This window comes from Mus caroli, unplaced genomic scaffold (genome assembly GCF_978045245.1).
Source record: "Mus caroli unplaced genomic scaffold, Mus_caroli_1 scaffold_11, whole genome shotgun sequence".
Taxonomy (NCBI): Eukaryota; Metazoa; Chordata; class Mammalia; order Rodentia; family Muridae; genus Mus; species Mus caroli.
In genome coordinates this window covers 57049013-57065342 of record NW_028227266.1, presented here as the reverse complement: position 1 = coordinate 57065342, position 16330 = coordinate 57049013, and the positions used below count along the sequence as shown (strand labels likewise).

Genomic DNA, 16330 nt, shown 5'->3' with positions numbered 1-16330 from the left:
CTGCTTAGTCTGTTGGCTTCTCCCTTCCTGGTGCAGAGATTAACAGTGATAATGTCTTCAGTGGACTGCCATCTTTCCCCATTTCACAAACCCGTATTTGTTAAAAGTAAGGAATGGGGCCAGAGAGATGTTTCAGTGGATAAGAGCACTGGCTACTCTTGCAGAGGACTTGGGTTCAGTTCCCGGCACCTACATGGTGGCTCACAACCATTTGTAACTCCAGCTCCAGGGGTTCTGACACCCACTTCTGACCTCTGTGGGCACTGGGTACATATACAGTGCGCATACATCCAGCAAGTAAAACACTCATACACAAAAACTAAAACTTCATCTAAATAAATAAGTGGGACCACTTGTTATTCCTTTGGGCTGTCTCTCCAGATGTGAAAACACTGTTTCCATTTCCCTCTTCCTTTAGAAGTCAGGAAGCCAGAGTCTCAGACCAGCATTCTAGAAATAGCCCACAGGGGAATTATTTCCCAAGCCACTCTTTTATGTCAGTCAGTCCTGCCCCCACCCCCCCTGCTTGTCTTCACCTGAAGGAGACTCAGTGAGCTAGCTTGAGGCAGTTTAGTCCTGTCTTCTAGGAGCCTGGGTCATCCCTGAGGTGATGGAGCTCCTGGTGTTTCGCTTTCATCTTTTTATCTTTCACACTCAGCGCTAATGTTCTGCAGAAAGAAATCTTCTCTTTGTTTACCATCAAGAAATGGTTCATTCCTGTTTAAGTGAAGCTCTAACCTTCAAACGCTGTTTTAATCCAGTTAGTTTTTTTAAAAAAATGTTCCCCTATATCAGTCTGAGAATTTTCAAGAGGGGGATTTAGTACAAGTTTTTGAAATGAAGTCATTCCTAGATCAAACTCTTTAAATGAATGCCAGTTCCCTCCCCTCCCCTCCCCTCCCCTTCTCTCTCTTTTATTTTTTTAAAGAATGATTTATTTTATGTATGTGAGTACACTGTAGCTGTCTTCAGACACACCAGAAGAGGGCATCAGACCTCATTATAGATGGTTGTGAGCCACCATGTGATTGCTGGGAATTGAACTCAGGTCCTCTGGAAGAGCAGTCTTAACTCTTAACTACTGAGCCATCTCTCCAGCTCACACTTCTCTTTTCTTCTGGCAGAGTTTCACTGTATAGTCCAGACTAGCCTTAAGCTCACAATCCCCCTGCCTCAGCTTCCTGAGTGCTATATACATCTCCATAGTAGTCATCTTCCCTTTGGCTACCTTTCCCTGAAGAATACGGGGAGACAAAATTCCCCATGGCATTATCGTCCTTGCACACGTTAGAACCGTCGGCAGCAATGACGAGAGAGCTGGGTAAGCAAGAGGAAAAGCATTTTACTGCCCCACGTCACTTTCCCGCTTGCACAGAAGCTTTAGATTGTATTCAGTGCTTACTGAAGACGAAGACGGTCCCGCTACTCTCCTGGGAGGTATGTGAGCCCTGTGCCTTGACGCCCCTGCCTTGTCTCTCAGCTCCCCTTTGGAATCTGAGACCATCCCCAGCACCTTAATGAGGAACCTGTGTGCTGCTGTTCCTTCTCCTGGGCTGGGGGATTGGTTGGTGTAGGGCCAGGGCTGCCCTCTGCTTCCAGAGAGTGCCATGTGAGAGCATCCCCCAGGGGACGAGCTCTGTGTCCTTACACTGCAAAAGGAGTGAGTGAGCAGAGGCAAGTGAACCCACTTCCCAAGCTGAAGCTCCCCTCCTTCTACAGTCATGCTTGAGTTGCCCCACACAGTCTGATCCTAGAAGAGGGAGGGGTATAGGCTGTGAACTTGGGAAAAACAAAACACCCACAGAAGTGTGTCAGTCAGCCACTAACCTGCAGCACTCAGTTGTCTTACTTGCCTGCCTAACACTCCTTCCAAACTGATGTCGGTGGTGGCTTGTCCTGGATGCTGACTATGACATTTTAGTGTAGAAAGGGAAAATACACTCAGAGCCCTGGAATCGGGATTAAGTTCCTTTTTCAGTTCAGGGAAGCTGCCTTGGCAAAGTGAGATGACTGCCCTGGGCTAGAGTAAATAAGTGTCTCTTTCAGTGTGGCTTTGTTGAATTTTGTGATTTCACAAGTTGTTACTAGGTCTTAGGCAGACTCTTTGCTGGACCACAGACCTTTAAACTAGGAAATTATTTCTCATTCCAGAAGGGCTTACGGGACAGTCAGCTTCTAATGGAGAGAGTGTGTGTAAGCATTTGGCTTCCATCAGCATTGTTTTATGGTAGAAACCCATCAGTGTTCCGCTGTCCCTCTCGGGTTTCCCAGCATCCTAGAAGCCAGTGTCCTTCACGTTTCCTGTGAAGAAGTACTACTGAGATTCTGTCACTGTGAAGTACTACTGAGATTCTGTCACTGTGAAGTACTACTGAGATTCTGTCACTGTGAAGTACTACTGAGATTCTGTCATTGGTGGTACTGCCATTTTTCTCTGTGTTGTAAAAATGTTAAATCTTAAAAATCTTCTTTTACTCTCTAATTGGCTTAGTTTCATTGGGATGCAGCTTGTAGGGGCTAAGTTCACTGATGTGCAATAAACCTCCAGTGTACTGTGGAGCGTTCCCTTGGGCCACTGTATTTGTGACTGGTTTCTGTTGTTGTGACAAAATACCCTCCCTGCTCTTCTTTCTGGTCCTGTCGATTTGTCTGGCCTCACGAGAAATGTGTTCTTTTGTGTCTGGCTTCTGTACCTCTGCATGGTTTTGAGGCTTGTGTTCGTTGTTGAATGAGTCATGTTCTTTACCGTTGGCCACATTTCACTTATGAACGTACCGCAGTTTACCCATCTCTCCGTGGATGGATGTTTGGGTTATTTCTAATTTGGGACAATTATAAATGAAGCTACTGTGAACATTGTGTTGATTTTGTTCTTCGTTTGTCAGAGCAGACTGTGGGTAGCCATGGCTATTCTGGAACGCGACTCCGTAGACCAGGCTGACCTCAAATGCACAGAGATCCATCTGCCTCTGCATGTCAAGTGCTGGGATTAAAGGCGTGTGCCACCACCACTGCCTAGCCAAAACTGTGAGCATTTACCTTCAAGGTTTCATATATTACCTTAATTTCTCTTGGGTAATACCTAGGTATAGGATTATCGAGTAGTAAGTGAGTATTTGAGTATTTAATTTTACAAGAATTTATCGAATAGTAAGTGAGTATTTGAGTATTTAGTTTTATAAGAAACTTCTGTGCTGATTTAAGGCGATTGGAGGAACTCTCCCAGCAGGCATGCTTACTTGAGTGCCAGTCTGTGCAGTTCCAGTTGCTCTGCAGCCCGTGCCCTGACATTGAGGCGTAACTCTCCTCCTGGATGCCTGGCGAAGCATGTAGTTCATGTGGATGTTGGTAGCCTCACTAATTGTGTCTCCCAGAAGCCTTTCTAGGGTTGCCCTCGGTGAGAGCTGCATATCTGTCTCCCCAGAGGCCAGTGGCAGTGTAGCCTCTAAGCACAGAGTAAGGACTCCTCTGTGTCTGAGTTGTCACCCTTTACCGTTTTACGGGGCTCATCTAAATTGATGTGTGCAGTTGTTGGCTATTCTATGAATCTTTCACAGTGAAATTTGGGTTATTTCTAGTTTTTAACTATCAAGTCATGCTATTAAAAGCATTTCGATGTGTATCTTTTGGTGAACGCTGTATGTTGTTTTCCAGTACTGCCTCGGAGCAGACTGGCTGAGTTTATAGAGCAGTGCTTCTCAGTGAGTTCTTAAGGATTTGGGTCTTTTGTTAAAGTGCGACTGTGGGCTGAGGAGATGGCCCAGCAGGTAAAACTGTTATGTTCTGACCCCCAGCACCCTGAATAGCTGTGGCCATTTTGTTCCATGCCTGCCAGCTATTTCATATTGTTTCTGTAACATGTCTGCCAGTCATTGACACAGAGAAGTGACTTGGCTCAAGGACATGCTGACCACACACCTGTTTTGTTCTGTATGTTCTGAATGTTCTGTATGAGGTTTGATAATCTTAAGAAATTCCACAAAGCCTTATGTAGGACCCATCAAATCAAAGGTCAAGATGAACTGTTGTGTCTAAAATGGCTTGAGTCAGAGCTGACCACCAGGCAGCCCTTCCTGTACCTATGTATGAGCTCACTGTGGCTTTTGTGGCTGACACTGAAGAATGCTACTAATAAGCCAAACATTTATGATTATAATACTCATGCTCTGTTATCTCAATGTTCTGAAATTCCCCTGTTCACCACCCGCCCACCCCACCCCCACCTTACTCAGAACTAGTCAGCCTAAGGATCAGTTGACAATACTTTGCCTAGTGAGCCAACTGCTCCTCTCCTTGCCCCTTAAACTTTTTTACCTGTTTTTCCCTATAAAAATTCTACTCTGAGAGCAGACTAGCACTACAGTTAGGCTCCCAAGTCCTTTTTGTGATCCTGGATATCCAATATTATCGTCTGTGCTCAATAAACCATTCTTGCTTTACTGAGATCGGTGCTGGCTTGGTTTGAGTTGGTGATTCCTGAACCCCCACAAACAGCACTGGCTATACAAGCCCAGTGACCTGAGTTCCAATCCTGGAACCTGCATAAAAAGCTGGATGTCCTTTCTCCTCGTTGGGCGTCTGAAGGCAACACGGGTCACCAGCAGCTCTACTGGAGTCACCCACGGAAGTTCAGCCAGGGTTCTCGCTCTTGGCGAGTCTGCTCCAACCGCCACGGTCTGATCCGCAAATACCGGCTGAACATGTGCCGCCAGTGCTTCTGGCAGTACTCGAAGGACATAGGCTTCATTAAGTTGGACTAAGCGACCTTGAATGGATTGTTCGACTGACTACCAAGTGGAACTGATGATGCTAGTCTCTGTACACAAAGAATAAAAATGTGAAGAACTTTAAAAAAAGCTGGATGTGGGGGCTTTAGAGATTTCTCAGTGGTTCAGAGCACTGGCTACCCTTGCAGAGGACCACGGTTCTCTTCCCAGTACCCATATGGCAGCTCACAACTGTCTGTAACCCCAGTCCCAGGGGATCTGGTACCATCTTCTGACCTCTTCAGGTACATGGTGCACACACATACGTGCAGACAAAACACCCATGAAAAATAAAATGGGGCAGAGGAGCTGGATGTGGTGGTGCACGTCTGTAATCCCAGCGCTCCTGTGGCAAGATGGGAGGCAGAGAGGAGAATCAGCCCCAAAGCTTACTGGCCAGCTAAGCCAGTACACACGGCATGAGAGCAGACATAGCAGAGACTGCCACACAAGTGGAAGGGGAAGACCAGTTCCTGAGTTATCCTCCAACCCCCATATGACTGCTGTAGTCCACACATACACACACAAAGTTATCCTCCAACCCCCATGTGACTGCTGTAGTCCACACATGCACACACACACACATACAGACATACACACACACACACAAAGTTATCCTCCAACCCCCACATGACTGCTGTAGTACACACATACACACACACATTCACACATACACACACAGTTATCCTCCAACCCCCACATGACTGCTGTAGTCCACACATGCACATATTTTCTCTCTCTCTCTCTCTCTCTCTCTCTCACACACACACACACACACACACATACACACAGGTACACATAAAGTTATCCTCCAACCCCCATGTGAGTTCCATAGTCTACACACGCACACACACACTAAAAATTTAACATTGCTGAATGTGAACCAGCAGGTTCAAGCATCCTGGCAAACTCCAGGGAGATGCTGATACCACCAGTGCAAGAGCCCACCATCTGACCAGCGGTAGACATACCTTTTTTTTTTTTTCTGAAGAATCTTCCCAAATATTGTGCCTAGTTTACATTCCTGTGAGTCTCAGAGTTCTCCATATTCTTGGCAATCCATCCCTGAACTTTTCTGTTTTCATTTTAGCCCTTTTGGTAGATATGCTGTGATTCTTCCTTATGGTTGTAATCTATATCAGAGCTAAACCAGGAAGGATACTGTCATTTGAGTCTGGTTTGTGTAGAGGAAGCTTAATCCAGCAACATGGCTGCTCTGTCAGGGATCATACCCAAAGACCTTTTGGTCTGTGTGATTCAGCTGGAGTGAGGCACCTTTCATCCGCCTAGCTGGAATACAGACATGCCCTTAGTATGCACCTTTAATCCCAAACAGTGAAGGTAAAGTTAGTTTGTAGAAGGAAGCAGCTATGTTTGAAAATGACATCTAATTGAACAAGTGACAAATCAGAGACAGATTTGACAGAATGAGTCAGAGATAGGATATGCCCAACAGACAGGCAAGAGAGGAGACTTGGCGGTGTGGGGAGGGGGTCAGTTCAGCTGAGTTCAGGCAGTACAGTGGAGTGCAGTGCAGTGCAGTTCTGTGCCGTTCAGTTGAGTGCAGCTGAGTCCGTGCAGTTCCATTGAATGCAGTTGAGTTCAGCTGAGTTTGTGCAGTCAGTGAAGTTCAGTTCTTAGAGTTCAGAGGCAGGTTTTCCAAGCAGAGCAGCTCAGCGAGAACCCGAGAGAAGCCAGATTGAATCAGTCAGCTAGGAGAGGAGTTTGATCCAGAACAGCTGAGTTGAACCAGCCAGCCAGAGTTCAGAAAGAACCAGAAGGGGTGAGCTTACTCAGCAGTGAGTCTCCAAGAAGACAATTACATCTGGAAAATAAGAGTTATATTGACAGGTTTGTCCTCACCAAAACACACTTTGAGACTTGGTCCCCATGCAGAGTTGTGATGTAGAACCGAAACAGGCATCTAATAGAAGCTACGTTAGCTAAAAATCATTGACTCCTCACTGGGGTCTTCTAGACATTTCTGCCTTCATTCTGTGTCTCTTCTGCTCGCTTGTCCACTTATCCACAGGCCTGTTAATCACTGTGGAGTGTCCGTCAAACCAATCTATTCCTCATTAAGGCTGAAGAGGCTCAGGGACAAGTTGTTATCTTATACCAGCAAAATATCCTCTTTTAAAAGAAATCTTTCAGTAATTATTTTTCCATCAGGTTATATTTGGTAGAGTTTTAACTTCTGATATTATTTTTTTATCTCAATTCTCCAGCTCTTCTTTTGTCTGTTCTCAGCTACCTTTACTCTGCTGCTCAAGATCTGGTGTGCTGCATCTAGGGCTTCAAAAAGCTGTACCTTTACAGATTTATTTAATTTCATAAAGTGTAATCTTAATTAAAATTTACCTCCATTTCCATTTTATATATTTTTTAAAACTGAGTCTTGGAGTTAGCAGGTTAGCCCAGTGTTAGGACCTCCAAGTTAGGACTTGGAGTTAGCAGGTTAACCTTTGGACCTCAGCACTAGAGGAAGGAATGCTAACTATTCTCCCTCTCTGTTGCAGAGGGAGGAGCATGGACCTTGCATTGCTGTTGCAGTGTCTGTGCTTCCTCTTTGTGTTTTTGCATTCAGCTCCTCCCCCTTTCCCATGGCCCCCTCTCACTTCATCGTCCATCCTTATCATGGGGACATCTAGAGAGACCGGTGGGCAGGTTCATCTGCGGTAAACTCACTGTCCTTGGACACTAATAGATTCTCCTTTCAAATATTACAAAGGGACATTGCTAATATCAATGTATGCTCCTCACCAACCCAGAAGCCTTGGAGGAATGGGCTGAAAGCCTGTCCGAGCAGAGAACTGTCTCTCATCCCTTTGGTAAAGAATCAGTGTAAAGAATCAGACTGGAGCCAGTCGCACACTAGGTCTTGTCCACGTTCCCTAGTATGTCTGTTCATTGTTTCTGACACACTCTTTCTGACTGCCTGGATTGCAAACATCCTAGGACACACTTGCTTCAAATGTTCATGATTGGCAGTAATACAACAGGTGACTCTCAACACAAATGGAGAGCTGTTTTCTTTGCCCGTGCCCCTCCCCCCACTCTCCTTAACAGTACTCCTGCCAGCTTCTCCCCTCCACTCGACCCCCTTCCCCAAAGACAAGTTGCTAGTCGACTCTTGACATCTTTCCTGCAGCTAGATTTATCTTACCATGTTTTCCATAAATTCTTCAACAGTTCTGTCACATGAGTGACATCAGCTCCTAGCACTGATTGACATGTTAATTTTCTTAGGAGAAATAGTGTTTTAGGCGCTCTTTTCCCTGCGTGGTACTGTTTCTTATGCCCTCCTTGTTCTGTCTTCACTTTGTGTTTTTGGAGACTGGGTTTCTCACTGAGCCTGTAGCTTGCTGATTCAGCCAGACGGGCAGGCCAGCAAGCTCCAGGATCTACCTTCACCTCCACACACTATGGCTACAGAGGCACCCCTCTGTGTCTCGCTTCTGCCTGGATGCTGAGGATCCAAACAGATCCTCGAGTTTGCATGGCAGACACCTTACTGTCCGACCTCATACCCTTGCCCTTTAGGAGGCTCTCATACATGGAGTCTAAAACGATGAGATTGTTTTTCTGTTTTCTTTGCTTTTTCTTTTAAACTAGAATACTTTGGTTTGTCTGGGTCTAGTTGCATGTGCACATGTGCACGCGCATGCTTGGGTTTTACAGAGGACAGCCTCCAGCTTAGAGTTTGCACGTAGGCTAGGCAGGCTAATGGGTAGGCCCCAAGAATCCACCTGCCCTCCACATCGTCAGCACCAGGATTACAGAGTATGCTATCATAGCCTTCTTTCTGATGTGAGTCCTGTCGATCAAACTGCTGTCCCACGCTTGTGCAGCAACACTACAACTGTGCTGTCTCCCTAGTCCTTAAAATACATTTAAGTATCAGTATGTCCCCTTTCTCATTGTAGGATAACCAGCAGTTAAAAATTGTCTAACTTCCTGAGAGGGTTAGTGACTCATGGCATCTCATGAATTGTTTCTTCAAATGGGCAATCTTACGTGAGTGGGCCAGGGTATATATCATCAAATATAAATCAGGAACATGTATGCAGATGTAAATAATCCACTCACCGTAATCAGATAACAGAGACATGCTAACCGGGTAGCTGGAACAGTGACCTTTGACCCGAGCCTTGTTAAGTGTTCAGTGGAAAGTGTCTATATTCAGCTTCACTAACGGCTCTGATAGGGAATTCAGGGCCTTATCGCCCCCTCTGCTTTTAAAACTGCAGCTGAGAACTTGTTTGGTTGCATGCCCAGCTTGACCTGTGTATGAACTGCTGCTCCTCTTTTCCTTAGGGACTATAACTTTTTCTACTTTGTATTTAATATGAAAATCTTAAGGGAAGCTGGTGGTATTGACGGCTCATCTCTTCTCCTTCTCTCTCTAAAGTGAGCTGTAACATTGATTGTGGCAATACTCTCCGAAGGATATTAAATGCTCACAAAGGGGAGAGTTAGACACTTGGCATTCTTCCTCCTGTTTTTGTCTCCTGATAGACTGGAGTCAAACATAGTTGCCAGTGTTTCCCTCTTTATTGTGCAACTCTTATTTAGTTTACTGGATTTGTAGTTTGGACAGGAAAATGCTCCTTTCAAGGCTAAATTCTGTTGATAATGTGTCTGTCTCCTGAAGTTTGCATTAGCGTGTCCCTTACTAGTCATTGTTCTATTGATATCATAGTCCAAAACAAAACATTCTAAGTTTAAGAGCCTCAAAGAAGGTTTGCAATGCCCTTCTTTGAAAGTCCCTGTGGTCCCCGTGTGAGGCTGATGGTTAAGTGGTTAAGAGCCCTGATGCTGGTGTGGAGAACCTTGCTTGGTTTCCAGCACCCATGCCCAGTTGTTCACAATAATCTCCAGGGGATCTGACGCCCCCTCTGGCCTCTGAGGACACCTGCACAGGTGTGCACACTCACATACACAGACTCACATGCCGATGCACATGCATACACATACATATAATTAAAAAGAAATCCTTTAAAATGTTTTCATGCTTCTCTTACTATTTTTTTGAAGATTTATTTATTTATTTATTTAATGTGAGTACACTGTCGCTGTCTTCAGACACACCAGAAGATCCCATTGCATCGGATCCCATTACCGATGGTTGTGAGCCACCATGTGGTTGCTGGGAATTAAATTCAGGACCTCTGGAAGAGCAGTCAGTGTTTTTAACTGCTGAGCCATCTCTCCAGCCCTTCTCTTATTTGACTGTAACAAATGCATTCTTGGATGAATTTATATCCTTTTGCTCTTATCAACTTAAATGACATGGGAAGGTTAATGATTTCATAGCGCACTCACAGGCTTCTAGGGCTCTGCTTTTGTTAGGAAGTCCCATGTTTAGTGTCTTTTTGTATAAAAAATGCATTTTTAATAGTTGTCTCACTTCCCATAGTATTCAAATGTACATCAGGTCCAATTGGATTAGTTTTGTCTGTATTATTTTAAAATAGTGACTTATATTATTATTGGAGAAAAGCTATTTATTATTCATGATGGTTAATATTGATCTAGAGTCAATTAAGAGACAGGCCTCTGGGCATACCGGTGAAATTATTTAAATTAGGTTAATTGAAGTGGGAAAGACCCACCTTAACTGTGGGTTGCTAAATAAAAAGGCCCTGTTCATGGTAACTAAATCCATTCAACTCTTAGCAGTTTTGTTTAGAGTTTTGATGTAGTTTTCTTCTTTCTTTTTATTTTTGTTGTTGTTGTTGTTGTTGTTTTTCAAGACAAGGTTCCTTTGTAGCCCTGGCTGTCCTGAAACTCTCTGTAGATCAGGCTAGTCTGGACTCAGAGAGATCCACCTGCCTCTGCCTCCCAAATGCTTGGATTAAAGGCGTGCACCACCTCTACCACCCAGTAGGAATTATTTCAATTACTTTATTATCGGTCTTCAGATTCAGGATCTAAGCAGCCTTTAGGTATCAGATTATACATAATGGGCTAACATGATGTTCATTTTCTTCTATGGTTCTTTGGGCGTGGCTTCATCTTTGCTTTTTTGTGACCCTGGCACTTTGAGAGAGTACTGGCCAGGGATGTTGTTGAGTGTCTCTGAATAAGGAAGAGCTGTTCGGCTTTCCTAGTTCTTCATCTCAGGACAGACTGGCATGCCTTGTTGCTGGTGCCATTGACCTTGGTCACTTAATTAAGGTGACACCCACTGTCTTTCTCCACTCTTTAGCCGTTCTAGCTCCCTTTGAAATTGGCATCTTCTGAGGAGATAATCTGAGATAGCAAATCCTATTTCCCGTTTGATGGTGATAATACATGTGAGCATGCGTGTCGTTTGTGTGCCTGCCGTCATGCACAGGTGGAGGTCAGAGAACAACTTTGGGTTGTGGGGACTGAGCTCAGGGCATCGGGACCTATACAACAAGCACTTTCCCTGCTGAGCCATCTCACCAACCCTCTCAGTATCTTCCTGCCCACTAATTTCAGCATCTATTGATTTTTCTTTTGCCTGTAGTAGTTTTCTTCTTATGTCTTGACAAATAATTTTGTTTCTGTTATTCTTTTTATATTTTTAATCAGGAGTCTACTGGAATACAGGTCTATATCTTTCCCCCTGTTTCTTCCTATATTCACTTATTTGGTGATGTGAGGATGGCTCCATGGATAGTCACTTTATTGGTAGAGTTTATCTTTCCTTGCTACAGTTTTTGACCCTAGCACTGTGTTATCAATGGAAACATCAGAGTTTTGAACTTTTCATATGTCATGAAATTCAGCTTTAAGCAAAATATTGAACCGTTGGTTCTCTGTGCTCAGTGCCCTCCGGGATAGAGACAGTGAGAAGTAGCATGTGTTCTGCTAGACGGATGATAGATTTGTAAACTGCAACAGGAATGCTGCTGGGGTTCAGTTATTAATCATCTGTGAGTGAACTGAGAACTGAGTCTCTCAGGACCAGGTGTAATATTTTAAGGTCATTTGTCTCCCCGTGGAGGGACACATGACAGGAAAACCGGATGTATAAAAGTCGGAGTCAGAAGGAAGCCCAGGGAAGTCCCAGACAGAGCACACATCCTCACATTTTGCTGTAAAACTTCTGAGTTCCCTGGAATATCATGTACTAATCAATTTCTTTAAATATTAGTTTTGAAAACTCTTCCCTTCTTTTATTTAAAAATAAATTGCCAAACCAAATGTGCTTTATGAAGATACACGTTTTGAAATCTGACTTGTGTGTTTGTGTGTGTGTTTGCATGCATGCATTCAGGTATATTTGCAGGGTGCCAGAGGTTGAGGTCAAGTGTCTTCCCACATTCTCCACTGTGTTCTTGAGACAGGGCCCCTGACTTTAGAGCTCATATGTTTGGGTCCTGGGAGCCACGCACCTCTGCCGTTTCCAGATGCCGGTGTTGTGATCTCACAGCTCCAAGCTTAGCCTTGTGTGTGGATGCTCAGTGCTGGAGCTTGGGGCTTCACTCCTGCATTTTGCTGAGGCGCTGTACTGAGCCATATCCCCAGCCCCAACCTTGACTCCTCCCTGCCTCTTAAACAGTTGCTTGGTTTGAAATCTTACCTCTGGCCTGCCTTACTAAGGATTTGCGAGGCACACAAAGCCATATGGTGTTGTGGATGTTGGCATTCTTTGCATTCTCCCAGTTTGGCTTGGAAGCCTTTTTAGGTACCTGTGACAACACTGGGTGTGGAAGTCCTTGATGTGACTTTTTCTCATTAGGTTTCTGAATCGATACATATCTCCTTGGGACTAAGATCATTTATGTCTCCATCCTGCTTGCTGCAGATACTTAGAGGATCTATTGAACACTAAATTTGTAATTTAAGTTGGGTTGTTTTCTTCTCTGCCTGTCTCTGGAAAAGAAAGTTCTATTTCTCCCTGTCACAACAATCAGGCAAAAAAAAAAAAAAAAAAAAACAGACTTGTAAACTGCTAAATAGGTCAGCTGCCTGAACCCCGTGAGGTGGCGAATCCACGAGGGCTCCTGACCTCAGCACTTGTCAGTGATGGGAACAGGGAGTAGAAAGATCCAAAGGGAGTAAATGAGCCTCCACTCTGCTCAGCATTTGTAACTGAGGAAACGGCTTTCACACCACAGGGTGTGTGGGGGGGGGCGGGAGGTTGTGTTTCATTTTAATGAATATGGCCAAATAAAGGCATGAAACCTGAGTGAGAAAGAACAGTCCACAGGAAGTGCCTGCATGAATGGATCTAGGATAGTTTGTTCCCTAACAGTAAAGGATTAGAGAGCCATTTGCCTCAGTGTTGTGTATGTGTGTATAAGAACTCAGAGAAGGTACTGAGGCTGTTACAAGGGAGTTGTTGTTATGCTAGTAATTTTGAGGATAGATGTCCCTGATGAGGATTTGTAAAATCCTCTGAGAGATCAAGACAACAGGAAATGCTCCGTATAAACTGGGGTCGAGTGTAACTTTTGCTGGGTTTGGAACTGTTCTTGTATTTTGGTTGTTGACCTGTCTGTTGGACCCCACCCTGATCCACCTACCAGGTGACTGGCCTCCCAGGTACCCTGACTGGCGACCACAGCAGGTGAGCCAGCGTCCCTCTCAGGAAGCCACTGTGAAGTGCTTTCACTTCTGGATCAGCTAGGCTGAGCTTTTATCTAACTAGGCTAAACACGTGAAAGGGCAGCATCATGGAAAATATTTTTGATAGCTATAAAATCTAAGGAATGTTTTAAAAAGCAAATTTAAGTAGCTAAGCACCTAAACTCCGTTTGGTTATCTAACCCAGCCGTTTTGCTAAATCCTCCAGTTGAGCTGACGAAGAGCAGGTTTAGTTAACCACATGGAAAGCAAGTTCTGTAACGCTGGCTTGTCCTTCTTCTCCAGTGCCATTCTGTCCATTAGGCCTTCCTGCCTCCTATCAGGGCCACTACAGCCACTGTCCTCGGACCGCTTTCCCTTCCTGTCACACCTCCTGTGTAGTGATGTCTGGGTAACCACTGTACAGTGCAAGTCAGATCAGATCAGATCACGTTCTCGCTCGCCATTTCCTTTATGGCTTCCAGTTGCTGCAGGACGAGGCATGGGGCAAGACCCTCTTTGGCATGTCAGTCTAAACTCTGCCTCGTCCCAGTGGGACAGGAAGTTGCTTTCTCATCTTTGCTTTCAGTGTTTCTCTGCCTGGCGCCTCAATGTCTTACTGAGTAGCTTCTTTTTTTCTTTTTCTTTTTTCTTTTTTTTTTTGTTTGGTTTGGTTTGGTTTTTTTCGAGACAGGATTTCTCTGTGTTGCCCTGGCTGTCCTGGAACTCACTCTACAGACCAGGCTGGCCTCGAACTCAGAAATCTGCCTGCCTCTTACTCCCAAGTGCTGAGATTAAAGGTGTGTGCCACCACTGACTAGCTTCTTGTCATACTTTTAGACACAATTTAAACATCTGAAACCTATGTATGCCTGTTCTTAGGATGCCATGGCTCACTTATCTGTGTGCTCCTCTGGGTTGTCAGTGCCTTAACAGTATAGTACAGTACCCTGTTTCTGACATGGACACTGGTGTCTGAGGGGCGTCAGATAAATAGTAGTAGCTTTTTCCTTTTCTCTCTGTTTCCCGAGAATACATGCTTAAACTGTGTGTGTGCGTGAGCACATGCATGTGTCAGCTACATTACTACTTACTTACCTACAGCCTTGGTGGCACCGAACTCAAAGGCAATGAGTTAACAGCACTAGTGGGGGTTACATGAGACTGTAAGTAACATCCAGTAGTAGTTCTTACCTAAATAGGATGGTTAATCTCAATTTTCAACTTGAGTGGATTGGGAAGTGCCTAGGAGGTCAGTAAATACCCGGTGTTCCCCTGAATCCTTGGATGGTCCATAGTATAATGACATTATTGGAGTGTTAGGAAGTAGGAAATGGGTCACATGGATGTGATCCTGGGGGCTCTATCTTGCCCTGCCCCTTTCTTCTGTTTCCTTTTGTCAGCTTAGCATTAGGTGAACTCCTCATGCACATGGCCCCTGCTGACGTACAATGGCCCCTGCTGACGTACACAGGGCCAAGTAACCGTGGACTAACTGACCAGAACTGTGGGCCAGGATATACCTTTCTTCCCTTGGTTTTTCCTATCCAGTATTTGGTCACCTTGACAAAGGTCAATATACTAGACAGGTGTATCCATGTCACAAAGGCATGATAAAGACAGCCACAATGCATTGGTAACATTGTATCACATATTCATGCCCACAGATTATATACCCTGGCTAAGTCACTATTAAAATGGAGCATAAAGGAAACAGGTTTGTATCACATACCATATGAAATACATAGTACACTTTAGGGTAAGGCGTATTTTATACTATGTTTCCTTCTGTTGAAGAAAAAGTGGTAAAAACAATAACTCTTAGGGTCCATAGTGGCCGGGAGACTTTCTCTCCAGAGCCTTTGCCAGTTTTGTTACTGAGGAGAGACATGAAGTGGAAATTCAAGGGTTCTCTGGAAAGTCAGTTGTGTTGGGTGGTGTTTTGCTCCAGTAAATGTGAAACATGTGAAGGAGTGTTTTCTTGAAGCAGACTCGGGAGAGGGGATGACGCTCTGCTAAAGCAGCACATGAAAGGACACGTGGCGAAGGACTCTTTGCTAACGACACACATGTATTAGTCCCCTTACATTGTGTTGTTGAGCTGCGTTGTCAGGACTCCATAGGAAGAAACACACAGAAAAACTTCTTGTGGTATGCTGCAATTTCTTTGGGCTGATTGGTAGAGTGACGTCAGCTGAGACAGACTCATATGCTGAGGCAAGACACGTGCTGAGACAAGACCCATGGAGGATACAAGGTATTTTGAGGGAGTATAAAAAGGACTCGATGGACCGTGAAAGAGGCTGAGCTTGGCTTGCTTACGTAGCTAAATGCTTCTCACATCTTCCCTTTGCTGAGAGAGACACAGCCAAGAACCTTTCCTGGAATCCCTGCTGGTCTAAATCCCTCCTGCTGACTGGTGCTAATTCGGCTGAGGCCTGGCTGCTCCTGCTAGGTCATGCCATCACGACTGCTATCCCATCACTACCAAACTGGACTGCTGGTAAAATGGTTGCCACTATTGACCTGTGAACTAAACTACCAATTTCCAGACAGCACAGAGGGAAGTTACCCCAGAGAACCATTTCTAAACAGATCCACTTCCCCCGCATTTTTTCTTTCCTACTACCCCTGGTGGGTGGTGGGCTGAAAGAGAGGTTAAAGCATTTAAGAACCATCATTAAAAGTAGACTTTAAAACACTGAAGTTTCAGAGACGGCTGGTTTTCTGTTGTGTTCTCCAGATAGCAGGGCCTAAGAGGCAGGCTCTGGTGAGAACTGTGCCTGCTCAAACTGTCAATGCCAAGATTATTTTCTTGTGAAATAAGGATTATATTCTAGTTGTAGATATGATCTTATTAAATGCATAGTCCTCTGTATATATCCACAAGGTTTGTCAGACGTGTATCTCTGAGGGCGAAGGTATTAGCACGGAGAGCTGATGATTTAGTTTATACTGGGTCTAATGCTTGTAGCAAATCCACTGAAAAGAAAAATGTCAACGCCAAGGGCTAAACTTCTACA

The 16330-nt window shown here is 44.6% G+C and overlaps 1 protein-coding gene and 1 pseudogene across 1 annotated transcript in view; both read left to right on the top strand.

Annotated features, from left to right (window-relative positions):
- Positions 1-16330, top strand: part of Rec114 (REC114 meiotic recombination protein) — an 86394-nt gene that overhangs the window by 38917 nt on the left and 31147 nt on the right. The gene's annotated exons all lie outside the window — the stretch shown is intronic.
- On the top strand, positions 1264-4760 carry LOC110301382 (small ribosomal subunit protein uS14 pseudogene; annotated as a pseudogene).